The sequence below is a fragment of the Ranitomeya variabilis genome, chromosome 7 (assembly GCF_051348905.1).
Source record: "Ranitomeya variabilis isolate aRanVar5 chromosome 7, aRanVar5.hap1, whole genome shotgun sequence".
NCBI lineage: Eukaryota > Metazoa > Chordata > Amphibia > Anura > Dendrobatidae > Ranitomeya > Ranitomeya variabilis.
In genome coordinates this window covers 47,758,637-47,772,975 of record NC_135238.1, presented here as the reverse complement: position 1 = coordinate 47,772,975, position 14,339 = coordinate 47,758,637, and the positions used below count along the sequence as shown (strand labels likewise).

At 45.1% G+C, this 14,339-nt stretch overlaps 1 long non-coding RNA gene across 1 annotated transcript in view; it reads right to left on the bottom strand.

Annotated features, from left to right (window-relative positions):
- The window catches only part of LOC143785881 (uncharacterized), a 33,812-nt gene that overhangs the window by 17,638 nt on the left and 1,835 nt on the right, over positions 1-14,339 (bottom strand). The window lies entirely within an intron of this gene.

The following is a 14,339-nucleotide window of genomic DNA, read 5'->3' as shown; positions in this document are numbered from 1 at the left end:
GTCACCACCATTACTCTCATTCATTAGCTTAATAGTACTTATCATATTTGAAGCATTGTCAGTTACGACAGAAAGAACTTGCTCTTTTTTAAGTATATAGTCTTGCAGAACCTTTTCCACCAAGACCTGGAGAAACTCACTGGTGTGATGAGCTTTGGAGTCTTTTCCTGCCAATGTCTTGGTAACTATTTCATTTTTGTCACAAACAAATCGGACATTGATGGCAAAATAGTTCACTCTGTGACTTGTGCAGGCATCCATTTTAAGAAACAGAAAGCATCCCTTGAGAGTTTTTTTAAGTTCTTCCTTTTGTTTAAAAGCTTCTTCGATTACTAATTTTCTAATACTCTCTCTCTCCAGAGAAACACCAAGCTTGCGGGCCATTTCCCCATTCAGACACATAAAAGCTGGTCGTGAAAATAATGAAATAGGCACACTATCCTTTACAACAAGCTCTATGATATGTTTTTTTAAATGTATCTACTGTCATTGTCAGAGTAACTTTGTCACTGACAAAATATCTTGCAACTGATGGCTGCAAAGTTCTCTGCTCCTTTGTTTGGCTGGAAGAGCTGGGCACTGGTTCATTGGTTTGGATGCAGTTTTTCTCATCCACTGCTTTCAGTACTTCTGGATGAAAGCGCTGTAAATGTCTCTTTAGATTAGAAGCTCTGGTAGGAGCATTTTTATCTTTGCTGGATCATTTGTCATACACTGACAGACATAATGTTTTCTATCTTGAGTGATGGTGAAATGTTCAATACAGCTGATTTAATGTGACGCTTCTTTGACATTCTCAGGTTTTTAATTCTGCATTCACAATCCAAATGACAATTGTTTTTCATAAAATCAATTGTACAAAATTACTGCCAGGTCGTACAACTGATATAGTGGTCAGTAATACTGTTATTCCTCATGTACTCACAGTTATCTGATGCAAAGTTTGTTGAAAGGAGAATACTTCTTACAGTCTTCCTCTTCTGAGTAGCAGCTGTGAGATGCTTGGAAGACGCACACCTAGTAAACATCTAGTCTAGAGGAGGAGCTTTACTACTAAGAATTTGCAACACATTTTCACTTTCAGTTTCATACATTGTAAGTAGGGGGGTTGGGGCAGCATGAGGTTAACCAAGTATAAGATTAGATAAGGGCAGTGGAGAACAGTGACACACAAGAAGAAATGTCCCTATCTCCAGCAGAACTGCTTATCACTGTTGTTCATAGTTTGATAGAACATATATATTTGAGTAACATCTATAAAATTCATATGAAGTTCAATTATGAAATATTAATGCATTTTTTTTAAAGCTGGAGTCGGAGTCGATACATTTCTACCGACTCCAACGTAAACTAACTCCGACTCCACGACTCCGACTCAACAGCCCTGGAGGGATCTCACCCATAATTCTCCTTCTGCGCCTGATGTCTCAGTGCAGCGGGTGCGATAACATCACTATTCCGCTCCAGCTGTACTGAGCAGTGAAGAGCTTCAGAGTACTCGCTGTCGAGCCTGGAGCACTGGGGAGAACTGAGTATTTTTATTTTTAATGTGGGGACCATTAAGCCACACGGAGTAATAATTCGGGCCACTATACTGTATGGAGGACTATGTGGGACCATTATTCTGTGTGGAAGACTGGCTGTGGCTCATTATATGGTATAGAAGACTATGTGGGGCCCAATATACGGTATAGGACTATGTAGAGTCATCACACTGTATGGATGACTATGTGGGGGCCCATTATACTATATGGAGGACTAAGTGCGGCCATTATACTGTATAGAGGACTATGTGGGGCCATTATATACTGTATTGAGGACTATATGGAGTCCTTACACTGTATGGAGGACAATTTGGGGCCCATTATACGTTTTGTAGGTGTCATGCTGTGACAGACGTAAGGGAGAGTGGGCTAAAACTGTCCCTGGAACCCTAACTATCCCTGTCTCAGGGGTAGTCTTGATGTCTTGATGGTAGAGAGACCTGGGTCTCCAACCTTACTATGTTCTTGTTAAACCCTAATCTGGTCCCTCACCCACCCCATGGGGCTTGGTACAGAAGTGTAAGGGAAACAAGACACAAATACATAACAGGGATAACGGAATACCACTATCATACAACAGCACTTACCAAAATAGGCAGGAAGATAAGGAAAGAGAGGAATGCACAAACCATCAGATTCATTCATCAATCAAAACTCCGACAAACATCCAGGGTCGCGGAGCGGTGCTGGAAGAAAACACGCCTGCCAGATAACTTCACAGCATTCAAACAAGCTACACTTGCCTTCAAACTAGCCCTCACTTCTGCTAAACAGACCTATTTCACAAACTTTGTATCTTCATTATCCTACAACCCGAAACAACTTTTCAGCACATTTAAGGGTATGTTTCCACTTGCCGAATCGTCGGCGCTTTGGACGGAGCAAAAAACTCTCTCTGCCCAAAGCTCATTGTTCATTGCACACATCCGGAATCTCCGCACGCCATTCATAGGGCGTCGCCGCAAGGACATGCAGCGTTCAAAAAAGGCGCGCCGCATGTCCGGAATCGCAGGGCCGCCGGATACGTGTTCGCACGCATAGTGGAGACGGGATTTCATACAATCCCCTCCACTATGTTGTAACATCTGGACGCTGCGGGTTAATCACTGCGGTTGTATTCAGCGTTCAATCCGCAGCTATTCCGGATGTAATCTGGCAAGTGGAAACATACCCTAATTCTCTCCTCTGCCCACCACTGCCACCTCCAACTCCCCTCATCTCTTCCGAGGACTTTGCCACCTACTTCAAAAACAAGACCGACCAAACAAGGCAATCCTTTACTGTTCCACCTCCCCAACCACTCCATATACCAGACCTCTGCCCTTCAATAATAACATCCCTCTCCAACATCACTGAAGGAGAACTTACTCACCTCCTTTCCAAATCACACCTCACCACCTGTGCACTTGACCCCATCCCTTCCCACCTGCTCCCCAACCTCACTAACATGCTCATTCCAGCCCTAACCCATCTCTTCAATCTATCGCTATCTTCTGGTACCTTCCCCTCTGCCTTCAAACATGCCACCATCACACCAAAAAGCTAACCTTGACCCAACTGCTATGCCTAGCTATCGCCCCATATCACTGCTCCCATTTGCTTCCAAACTCCTTGAACAGCATGTCCATGCTCAACTTTCCTCCCACCTCTCATCTAACTCTCTCCTTCACAACCTCCAATCTGACTACCGCCCCATCACTCCAACGAAACTGCGCTGACCAAAATTACTAATGACTTACTCACAGCAAAAGCTAACAGACAGTTCTTCATCCTCCTCCTTCTCGACCTGTCCTCTGCTTTCGACACAGTCGACCACTGCCTACTGCTACAGATTCTTTCTTCCCTTGGCATCAAAGGCCTTACCCTATCCTGGATTGCCTCATACCTTTCCGACCGCCCATTTAGCATTTCCCACTACCTCCTCATACCGCCCTCTCTCTGTTGGAGCCCCTCAAGGCTCTGTCCTGGGGCCCCCACTGTTTTCCATCTATACCCTTGGACTAGGACAACTCAAAGTCCCATGGCTTCCAGTACCACCTGTATGCGGACGACACTCAGATCTACCTCTCTGGCCCAGATCTCACACCTCTGCTCTCCAGAATCCCTGAGTGTCCATCAGCCATATCCTCCTTCTTCAACTCTCGCTTCCTAAAACTCAATGTAGACAAAACTGAACTCATCATCTTTCCCCCATCTCGTGTATCCCCCCTACCTGATCTATTATGGTAAACGGCATCACGCTCTCTCCCGCACCTGAAATCTGCTGCCTCGGGGTAACTCTCAACTCTGCCCTGTCCTTTAAACCGCACGTCCAAACTCGCCACCTCCTGTCGCCTCCAACTCAAAAATATTGCCAGAATCTGTCCCTTCCTCAGTTTCCAATCTACTTAAACTCTTGTGCATGCCCTTATCATCTCCCGCCTCGATTACTGCAATACCCTCCTCTGTGGCCTCCCCGCTAACTCTCTTGCACCGCTCCAGTCTGTCCTCAACTCTGCTGCCCGGTTAATCCACCTCTCTCCTCGCTACTCCCCTGTTTCTCCCCTCTGCAAATCCCTCCACTGGCTCCCAATTCCTCACCGAATCCAGTTCAAACTACTAACACTGACCTACAAAGCCATCCATAACCTGTCCCCTCCCTATTCTCTGAACTAATCTCCCAGTATCTTCCCTCACGTAATCTTCGATCCTCCCAAGACCTCCTACTCTCCTCCACACTTATTCGTTCCTCACACAACCGACTCCCAAGAATTCTCCCAAATATCCCCCATCCTCTGGAATTCTGTGCCTCAACATGTCCGATTATCCACCACCCTCGGATCCTTCAGACGGAACCTGAAAACCCATCTCTTCAGGAAAGCCTACAGCCTGCAATAACCATTCTGCCGCCTCACCAACCACCCGAGCTGCCGCCTCACCAACCACCCGAGCTGCCGCCTCACCACCACCCAAGCTGCCGCCTCACCACCACCAGAGCTGCCGCACCCCCGACCTTCTGTCTCTTCCCCATTATCCCGTAGAATGTAAGTCCGCAAGGACAGGGTCCTCTCCCCTCTGTACCAGTCTGTCACTGTAAATTTATTTACTGTAAACGATATCTATAACTTTGCACGTAACCCCTTTTCTCATGTACAGCAACATGGAATTAATGGTGCTATATAAATAATAATCTAATCCCTATTCAGAGCAATACTATATCCACCATGACTGCAGTTCATGGGTTAGAGTCTCTATCACTAGGATACACAGGCATCACTTGTGCTATCTAAAACTAACACACAGCTTCCCCAACAAATTTTGCCTAAGGGTACCGTCTCACAGTGGCACTTTGGTCGCTACGACGGCACGATCTGTGACGCTCCAGCATCGCACCATTATCGCTCCAGCGTTGTAGACTGCGGTCACACTTCACAATGCACGACGCTGGAGCGATAATTTCATGACGTATTTGCGATGTAGAAGCCGTTGGTTACTGTGCGCACATCGTATACAATATCGTGCACACCTTTGTTACACGATGCAATCATGCCGCCACAGCGGGACACTAGACGACGAAAGAAAGTTTCAAACGATCTGCTACGACGTACGATTCTCAGCGGGGTCCCTGATCGCAGTAGCGTGTCAGACACTGCGAGATCGTAACTATATCGCTGGAACGTCACGGATCGTGCCGTCGTAGCGACCAAAGTGCCACTGTGAGACAGTACCCCAACATGCTTCCTCATAGGGTTGGGGTTATACATTTTTTAGAGATTATAATAATGAGATTGCACAGGCACACTTGTATTTTTTTTTTAATTTATGCACCACTATTTTTTAAAAAAGTATAATAAAATCCATGTTTTAATGCATCCCTTAATTAGGGCTTATTTACCCTCTGGGTAATTTGGTATTATGAATTTGCCATCCGTATGGGCCCCATATAATGTTCCATACAGAATGATGGCCTCATATAATGTTCCATACAGAATAAGGCTGCCGTCACACTAGCAGTATTTGGTCAGTATTTTACATCAGTATTTGTAAGCCAAAACCAGGAGTGGGTGATAAATGCAGAAGTGGTGCATATGTTTCTATTATACTTTTCCTCTAATTGTTCCACTCCTGGTTTTTTTTTTTTATTCTTTATTTTGAAAACGGAAAATTACAAAACAACGTTTTTGAATATTTGCTTTTCTGAAAATGCAATAAACAACAATTAAGTTAAGAGAATAAACAAGAAAACAAATTACAAAGTGGAGTAGAGGAAGGAGGGAAAGGGGGGATTGGGAAGAAAAGGGGGGAAGGGGAGTTGGTAAGAAAGGCTAGGAATGGTAGTGAGGGGAGGGTAGGGGTAACAACCAATAAGGTAACAGATACACACATGTATGTAACCTTGAACAAACTTCTAATAAGAAGAATTGCCAAAAGTGCAGGTAAAAATTTTAGACAGATTCACATTTATTAAGTCTTATGAAAGGATTTCCATAGACTCCAGGTTTTCAAATACGCATCGTGTTTATAAACTTCCCAGCTTGAAAGCTCCTCTAATCTAGAGATGTGGTCAATTTTGGTGAACCATTCCTCTATTGTTGGGGGAGTCACACTCCGCTAATGGAAGGTGATTAGATGTTTAGCAGCGCTTAAAAGCAGGGGTAGGAGGTCATGTTTATGGGGTTTAAAGTTGACTGATGGGCATGAAAGTTAAGGTACCGTCACACTCAGCGACGCTGCAGCGATATAGACAGCGAGCCGATCGCTGCAGCGTCGCTGTTTAGGTCGCTGGGGAGCTGTCACACAGACAGCTCTCCAGCGACCAACGATCAGGGGAACGACTTCGGCATCGCTGAAACTGTCTTCAACGATGCCGAAGTCCCCGGGTAACCAGGGTAAACATCGGGTTACTACTGTAAGTGCTGGGCCGCGCTTAGTAACCCGATATTTACCCTGGTTACCATTGTAAAAGTTAGAAAAAAAAAAAAAAAACACTACATACTCACCTTCTGATGTCTGTCACGTCCCCCGGCGTCCGCAGGGTTACGCGCTGCTGCTCAGAGCTTCCTGCACTGAATGTGTCAGCGCAGCCGGAAAGCAGAGCACAGTGGTGACGTCACCGCTGTTACTGCCGGCACTGACACATTCAGTGCAGGAGGCTCTGAGCAGCAGCGCGTAACCCTGTGGACGCCGGGGGACGTGACAGAAATCAGAAGGTGAGTATGTAGTTTTTTTTTTTACTTTTACAATGGTAACCAGGGTAAATATCGGGTTACTAAGCGCGGCCCTGCGCTTAGTAACCCGATGTTTACCCTGGTTACAAGTGAACACATCGCTCGGTCGGCGTCACACACGCCGATCCAGGGATGGACAGCGGGTGATCAGCGACGAAATAAAGTTCTGGCCTTCTAGCTCCAACCAGCAATATCACAGCGGGATCCAGATCGCTGCTGCGTGTCAAACACAACGAGATCGCTATCCAGGACGCTGCAACGTCACGGTTCGCTGTCGCTCTCGCTGCAAAGTCGCTTAGTGTGAAGGTACCTTAAAGCTTCTTGAGCCGTCAGGTGTGATTGGATCAAGTTTAATTTTATGAGATTGAGATTAACATTTGACCAGAAATTTTTAATAAGCGGGCAATCCCAAAAGATGTGTGTATGGTTTCCCTGATGGCTTCCACATCTCCAACACAAATCCGAATCCGCTAATCCTAGGTGGTAAAGCTTGACCGGGGACATATGCCATCTTGTTAAAATTTTGTATGCATTCTCTTGTAGAAGAATGCAACGTGAGAATCCTCGTGCATGCTGGAGAATTTTAGTAATTTGGGTATCTGAGAACTTGATTTTAAGTTCAGTCTCCCAGGAGTGGATAAAGGAGGGTTTAAAATTTTGAGGAGGTGAAATAAGGCAAGAATACATTCTTGATATAGTTTTGAATCTAGGGGATGATGTTTTGAACATGATGTCTAGCCATGACCAAGAAGATTTGTTTGGATATTTTCGTCTAAATTGCGAGAGGATCCGTATGACATGTTGTTCTTGGAGGAAATTTTTAGGGCTAGATAGGGCATCTATAGGCCACCAGGCATCATTATCAAAAATGCTATTAGAGTAGAGGCCACCCAGGGAATCTTTGGGTAATGTCGACCATAAGTTATATGGGTCTTTGAAATTTGGATCCACTAGATATGGGATAGCTGACACGGGAGTTAAAGATGAAGGGAACTTATCTGATGGGAGATCCTTCAGAGTTAAGTGTCTAATACGCAGGGTTGTCGAAGTGATTTCATCTATTCTTAAAGTTGAAGGTGGTTTAGAATATGACTACAAGAGCAGAATACCTTTGGTGCCTAATAAAGCTAAATCGATGGTATTGTGTGTGTTTTTATCAAAATCCAATACAACTCTCAGCCATCTACTAAGGTGAATAGCTTTGTAATAATTATAAGGATCCAGTAGTCCTAGGCCTCCGTATGAATTTGGGTATGTAAGAAGCTTAAAAGGTAACCTAAGTCATTTTACCTTTCCATATGAAAACTAGAATCAGAGATCTTAGATTCTTAAAAACGTAAGCGGTAGGTAGATAGGCACCATATTCATGTTATATAGTATAATCGGCATCAGATATGCTTTGAATACATTAACCCGTCCCACCCAAGAAAGAATGGGGAGGTCGTAAGTTTTCATCATTGTTTCTAGTTTCTTTAATAGAGGATAGAAATTTATTTTGAATAGGTCCGTGGGGTCTTTAGTTATCCAGATTCCCAGATATTTTATGAAGGTCGTGGACCAGTGAAAGGGTGTCAGTTTCCGAAGCTTAACTAGATGGTAATTCGATAGAGTTACATTAAGAGCTTCTGATTTAGAATAGTTAATTTTAAAATTAGATAGTTGGCCGAAGTGGTTGAGTATGTTTAGAATTACAGGGAAAGCTTTGAGTGGGTTAGTGACCACGAATAGCAGATCATCTGCAAAGGCTAGGGTTTTTATTTCCAAGTTACCAATTTGGAGACCCTCTATTTGTGTGTTTTGTCTGATGCATTGGATGAGCGTCTCGATAATCAGTATGAATAGAGATGGGAATAATGGGCACCCCTGTCTGGTACCATTACAAATCTTTAGACTATTCGATAAAGAGCCATTCACCCTGACCCTCGCTGTGGGAGCAGAGTACAAAGAAAGAATTGCTGAAATGAATTGTGGGGGGAAAGCAAATTTGAGTACACGTTCCATGTATCTCCAGCTCACCCTATTGAATGCTTCTTCAGCATCTGTGGACAGGAGAGTCAGGGGGATGCCTCGTTTTTTAGCATACATTATAGATTGGAGTATTTTGGTTGAGTTGTCCTTGCCTTCTCGCCCCCCGGACAAACCCTGCTTGGTCAGAATGGATCAATTTAGGAAGAATGTCTCTTAGTCTGTTTGCTAGAATTTTCGCCCATAGTTTTGTGTCTGTATTAAAGGGAACCTGTCACCACGTTTTTGGAAGATGGGATAAAAATAGCGTTAAATAGGGGCAGAGGTGGGCGTTACATTAGTGTGTTTGTTATGCGTTTATTACCCACCTAAGTTGCCGAAATACCTTTGCAAAGTCTCCGTTTTCGCCTGTCAATCAGGCTGGTCCGGTCGCATGGGCGTGGTGTCTTCACCCAGATTTGGCGTAGTTTTCCGTTGGTGGCGTAGTGGTGTGCGCATGGCCAAGGTCCCGAATCCTCTGCCAGGGGATTTCAAAGAGCGCGCTGTTCGTTATTGCATTGGTGATCGGTGGGCGCGGCCATCTTCCTTTGGCCGCGCGTGCGCAGAAGTGGCGCTCTGCTGGCCGCGGCATCAGGAAAATGGCCGCGGGATGCCGCGCGTGCGCAGATGGATATCGCGGCGGCCATTTTCCTGAAGCCGCGGCCAGCAGAGCGCCGCGGCCAGCAGAGCGCCGCTTCTGGCGCACGCGCGGCCAAAGGAAGATGGCCGCGCCCACCGATCACCAATGCAGTAACGAACACCGCGCTCTTTGAAATCCCCTGGCAGAGGATTCGGGACCTTGGGCATGCGCACACCACTACGCCACCAACGGAAAACTATGCCAAATCTGGGTGAAGACACCACGCCCATGTGACCGGACCAGCCTGATTGACAGGCGAAAACGGAGACTTTGCAAAGGTATTTCGGCAACTTAGGTGGGTAATAAACGCATAACAAACACACTAATGTAACGCCCACCTCTGCCCCTATTTAACGCTATTTTTATCCCATCTTCCAAAAACGTGGTGACAGGTTCCCTTTAAGTAGGGATATTGGTCTATAACTTGCACAGAACTGCGGGTCTTTTCCTTCTTTTGGTAAAATTGTGATAAAGGCTTCCAAAGCTTGTTGGAGTGGGGAGTTCCCTGCGAGGAAAGAGTTGAAGAGGGCTACTAGATGCGGTAACAATGGTTTTATTAGTTTTTTATAATAAATTATTGGGAGGCCATCTGGGCCCGGGGCTTTTCCGTTGGGAATGGTTGAAAGAACATCCAGCACCTCTTCAGACGTAACTGGTGTTTGAAGAAATAAGTAGTCATCACTCGATAGCGAGGGAAGTTTTAAAGGAGATAGAAATCCATCTATCTATGGTGTCTATTGCTTTAGCAGGATCTCTCATGTAGTCAGGTATATCTATATTATAAAGGCGTTCATAGAAATTTTGAAATTCATTAGCGCTGTCAGTTGACTCAGTTATTACAGCGCCTTTGGAGGATTTCAGGTTTGTAATAAAGGTTTGGCCTTTGCGTTTTTTCAGGAGAGAAGTCATAAGTTTGCTGCTTCTATTGCCATGTAGATAAAACCTTTGTTGGCTTCTCATGTAAATTTTAACCGATTAAACATTTAAAAGGTCCTTTAGAGAAGACCTAAGTGCCATGAGCCTCTTCTGAACCTCCTCCAGTTGTGATTTTTTGTGAAGTTTTTCAACTGAGTTTATCAGGTGAAGGATAGAAAGCACCTCCCTTGACCTCTGTTTGTTCAGGTACGATCCTAGAGCTATGAATTCTCCTCTTAAAACAGTTTTGTGTGCCTCCCAAACCATTGGCGTGGAAGGACCAGAGAGGGAATTTTCTTTGAAAAAAAGGTCAAGGATGGTTGTGAATTTGGTCAAATGTGAAGTGAAATCTAGAAGTGTTTCATTTAGTATCCAAGTGAAAGAGGGCTTAAGGCCCCGTCTCACTAAACGACTTACCAACGATCACGACCAGCGATACGACCTGGCCGTGATCGTTGGTAAGTCATTGTGTGGTCGCTGGGGAGCTGTCACACAGACAGCTCTCTCCAGCGACCAACGATCAGGGGAACGACTTCGGCATTGTTGAAACGGTCTTCAACTATGCCAAAGTCCCCCTGCAGCACCCGGGTAACCAGGGTAAACATCGGGTTACTAAGCGCAGGGCCGCGCTTAGTAACCCGATGTTTACCCTGGTTACCAAAAAAAACAAACAGTACATACTCGCCTTTCGGTGTCCGTCAGGTCCCTTGCCGTCTGCTTCCCGCTCTCACTGAGTGCCGCCGTAAAGTGAGAGCACAGCAGAGCGGCGACGTCACCGCTGCGCTCTGATCTCACTGTACGGCGGCACTCAGTGAGAGCAGGAAGTAGACGGCAAGGGACCTGACGGACACCGGAATGTGAGTATGTACTGTTTGTTTTTTTTTACATTTACGATGGTAACCAGGGTAAACATCGGGTTACTAAGCGCGGCCCTGCGCTTAGTAACTTGATGTTTACCCTGGTTACCAGCGAAGACATCGCTGAATCCGTGTCACACACACCGATGCAGCGATGTCAGCGGGACCTCAACGACCAAAAAAAGGTCCAGGCCATTCCGACACGACCAGCGAAATCGCAGCAGGGGCCTGGTCGCTGGTACGTGTCACACATAGCGAGATCGCTACTGAGGTCGCTGTTGCGTCACAAAACTTGTGACTCAGCAGCGATCTCGCTAGCGATCTCGCTATGTGAGACGGGGCCTTTAGGCAAGGAGCTAACGAATATTTCTAAGAAGATCGGGGCGTGGCCAGATAAAGAGATAACATCTATGTCTGCTGATTTTACTAGTTGTAAGTGTGGGGTTTGGAGTAGTAGGTAATCAATTCTATGGTAGCTATTGTGAGGTGGCGAAAAAAAAAGTATAATCTCTTGATGTAGGGAATAAGGTTCTCCATGGGTCAATCAAATTTAAAGCTAGAAGGCCCAGATGGAGTTTTCTCAAAGCTTTTTGTGAAATTGAAGATCTGCCTGATGAGGTGTCCAACAAGGGGTTAAATGAAACATTGAGATCCCCTCCCACTATCAGAAGACCCTCTTTAAACAGACTAAGAGTATCCAATTTATTTGATTATTATTGGGGGCATAAAGATTGCAAAAAGTAACAACCATAACATATCTTCCCTCTGGGTCCGAAAGATAGTCTTGTAGGCTAAATGGAACATTTTTTTTAGTATTGCAATACTCACACCCTTGGACGCCGAGAGACCCGTGCTATGGTACCAGGTAGGGAAAAGCGACTGTGACATATCTGGGGTTCGACCAGTTTTAAAATGGGTTTCTTGAAAAAATATAATACTGGAATTTTTGTAGTGTAGGAATCTCATGATTTGGCCACGTTTATTCGGGGAGAGTAGACCTTTAATATTATACAAAGCTACTGTTATAGTAGCCAGTTGTGAATCTTTACCTGCTATAACTTAACAATAAAGTGGCTAAGAGAGGAGCAGCACATGTGTACCAAACTGGGGAAGTAGCCATAACAATTATAAAAATTTTAACAATTGGGGCGAAAATGGTTAACGTATCAACATAATAAATCCCATCCACGGCGGAGGCTGGGGCATGTAACATCCTCCAAAGTAGATAGAACAGTCTCTTGTGGGCGCGCCGGTGATAAAAAAAAAAGCCTAAACTATTTTATGTATTACCAGCAAGCCTTTTAAGGATATCTGTGGAAAAGGGTGGTTAAGACGGAGAACAAATTGACATTATTCTCATAGCTACAAGAGTTCAAAAAGTAGCCGAAACATGTGGTCTATAGAGCTCGCGGAAGGCAAGCGCAAAATATGAAGCCTCGAGAATTCAAGGAAGCTCAGGGTGGAGGTTTCTTTTTAGCTCCAGATTTCCCCCGTGACGAAAATCTCTCAACAGGAGACCAGTCCCCCTGGTCCTTCAATGGGTGGAGTTTAGGGGGAGTGTTCAATGAGGTGTCAAGGGACAGCCAAGAGGGAACCTCAATTGCCTCAATTTTAAAGGTGTCCCAAACTTTCACAAGATCATCGTGGCATACCGTGACTTGTTTTCCTCCGCCATGGATTGACAGTCCAAATGGGAATAACCACTTGTAAAGAATTTTATTTGCACGAAGAGCCTCGAGTTGGGGCTTCAAGATTCTCCTTTTTGCAAGAGTTGAAGGGGCTAAGTCTTGAAAAAGTTGTATGGGTGATCACTCATAGGTTGATTTCTCAAGAACTTCATTAGAGACACTTTCCGGTATACCTTTAATTCTAATATTTTTTCTGCGGCTCTGGTTTTCTTGGTCTTCTAGGAGCAGGGATGCAGAGTTTAGTTGTGATCTATGAAATTCTAGATAATCTTTGATGATGTTTGAATGGTTTATTATGGAAGATTGGGTAGATTCCAGGGCTTCCACCCTATTGCCAATTTGTTGTATGTCTGTTCTTAGGCCCGAGACTTCAGCTATTAATGGCTTCATCGCCAAAGCTAGTGCTTTTTTGAGAAAGGATTTTGATATTCCTCCCATGGGGAACATCACTCTCCGAAGCGACATCGCTTGAATCAGAATCCTCTATATGTTCTTCCAGTGCACTATTAGAGTGAGAATTTTTATGTGCTGCGCGAGCTATAAGAGGTTTGCGTTTTAGGAATTTCTCCATCTCATTTTGTTTTTCTTGCTGTAAGATAGTAGAAGAGATTTTGCAGCGCTCTTTATTAGTTTTTATTAGTTTATTAGTTTAAGGGGCTTATCTACAGCATTCTGTAATGCTGTAGCTAAGCCCCCGATGTATCCTGAAAGAGGAGAAAAAGAGGTTAGATTATACTCACCTGGGCGGTCCTGCTGCGCTGCGGTCCGGTCCGATGGGCGTCTCAGGTCCAATCCGGCGCCTCCAATCTTCATTCCATGACGTCCTCTTCTGGTCTTCACGCCACGGCTCTGGCGCAGGCGTACTTTGTCTGCCCTGTTGAGGGCAGAGCAAAGTACTGCAGTGCGAAGGCGCTGGGAAAGGTCAGAGAGGCCCGATGCCTGCGCACTGCAGTACTTTGCTCTGCCCTCAACAGGGCAGACAAAGTACGCCTGCGCCAGAGCCGTGGCATGAAGACCAGAAGAGGACGTCACCGCCCCTGGGTGAGTATAATCTAACCTCTTTTTCTCATCTTTCAGGATACATCGGGGGCTTATCTACAGCATTACAGAATGCTGTAAATGAGCCCCTGATGACGGTGGGCTTACCTCACCATCGATTTTGGGGGCGACATGTTCCCTTTAAGGTAATAAATATGAATACCTCTCCACTTCTGCTCGGCAATAACAACAAACAATGCAGTGAGGTGCCCTGATGTGAATACAGTTAAAAACAGTTACACAAATGATAAAACTAGCACAAAAACAGGCATCAAAGTGGGCACCAAAGGGCGTTAATGAAAGGGTTAAATGACTTTGGGCCATGGATACCACACTGCAGACATATAGAACAGGGAGCCCCACAGCAAAACCAGGTCCCTCCAGCCTGGCCCAAATAGGTTCTGGGCCTCAGAACTGGCATCAAAGTGGGCAAACAGCCCATTTTC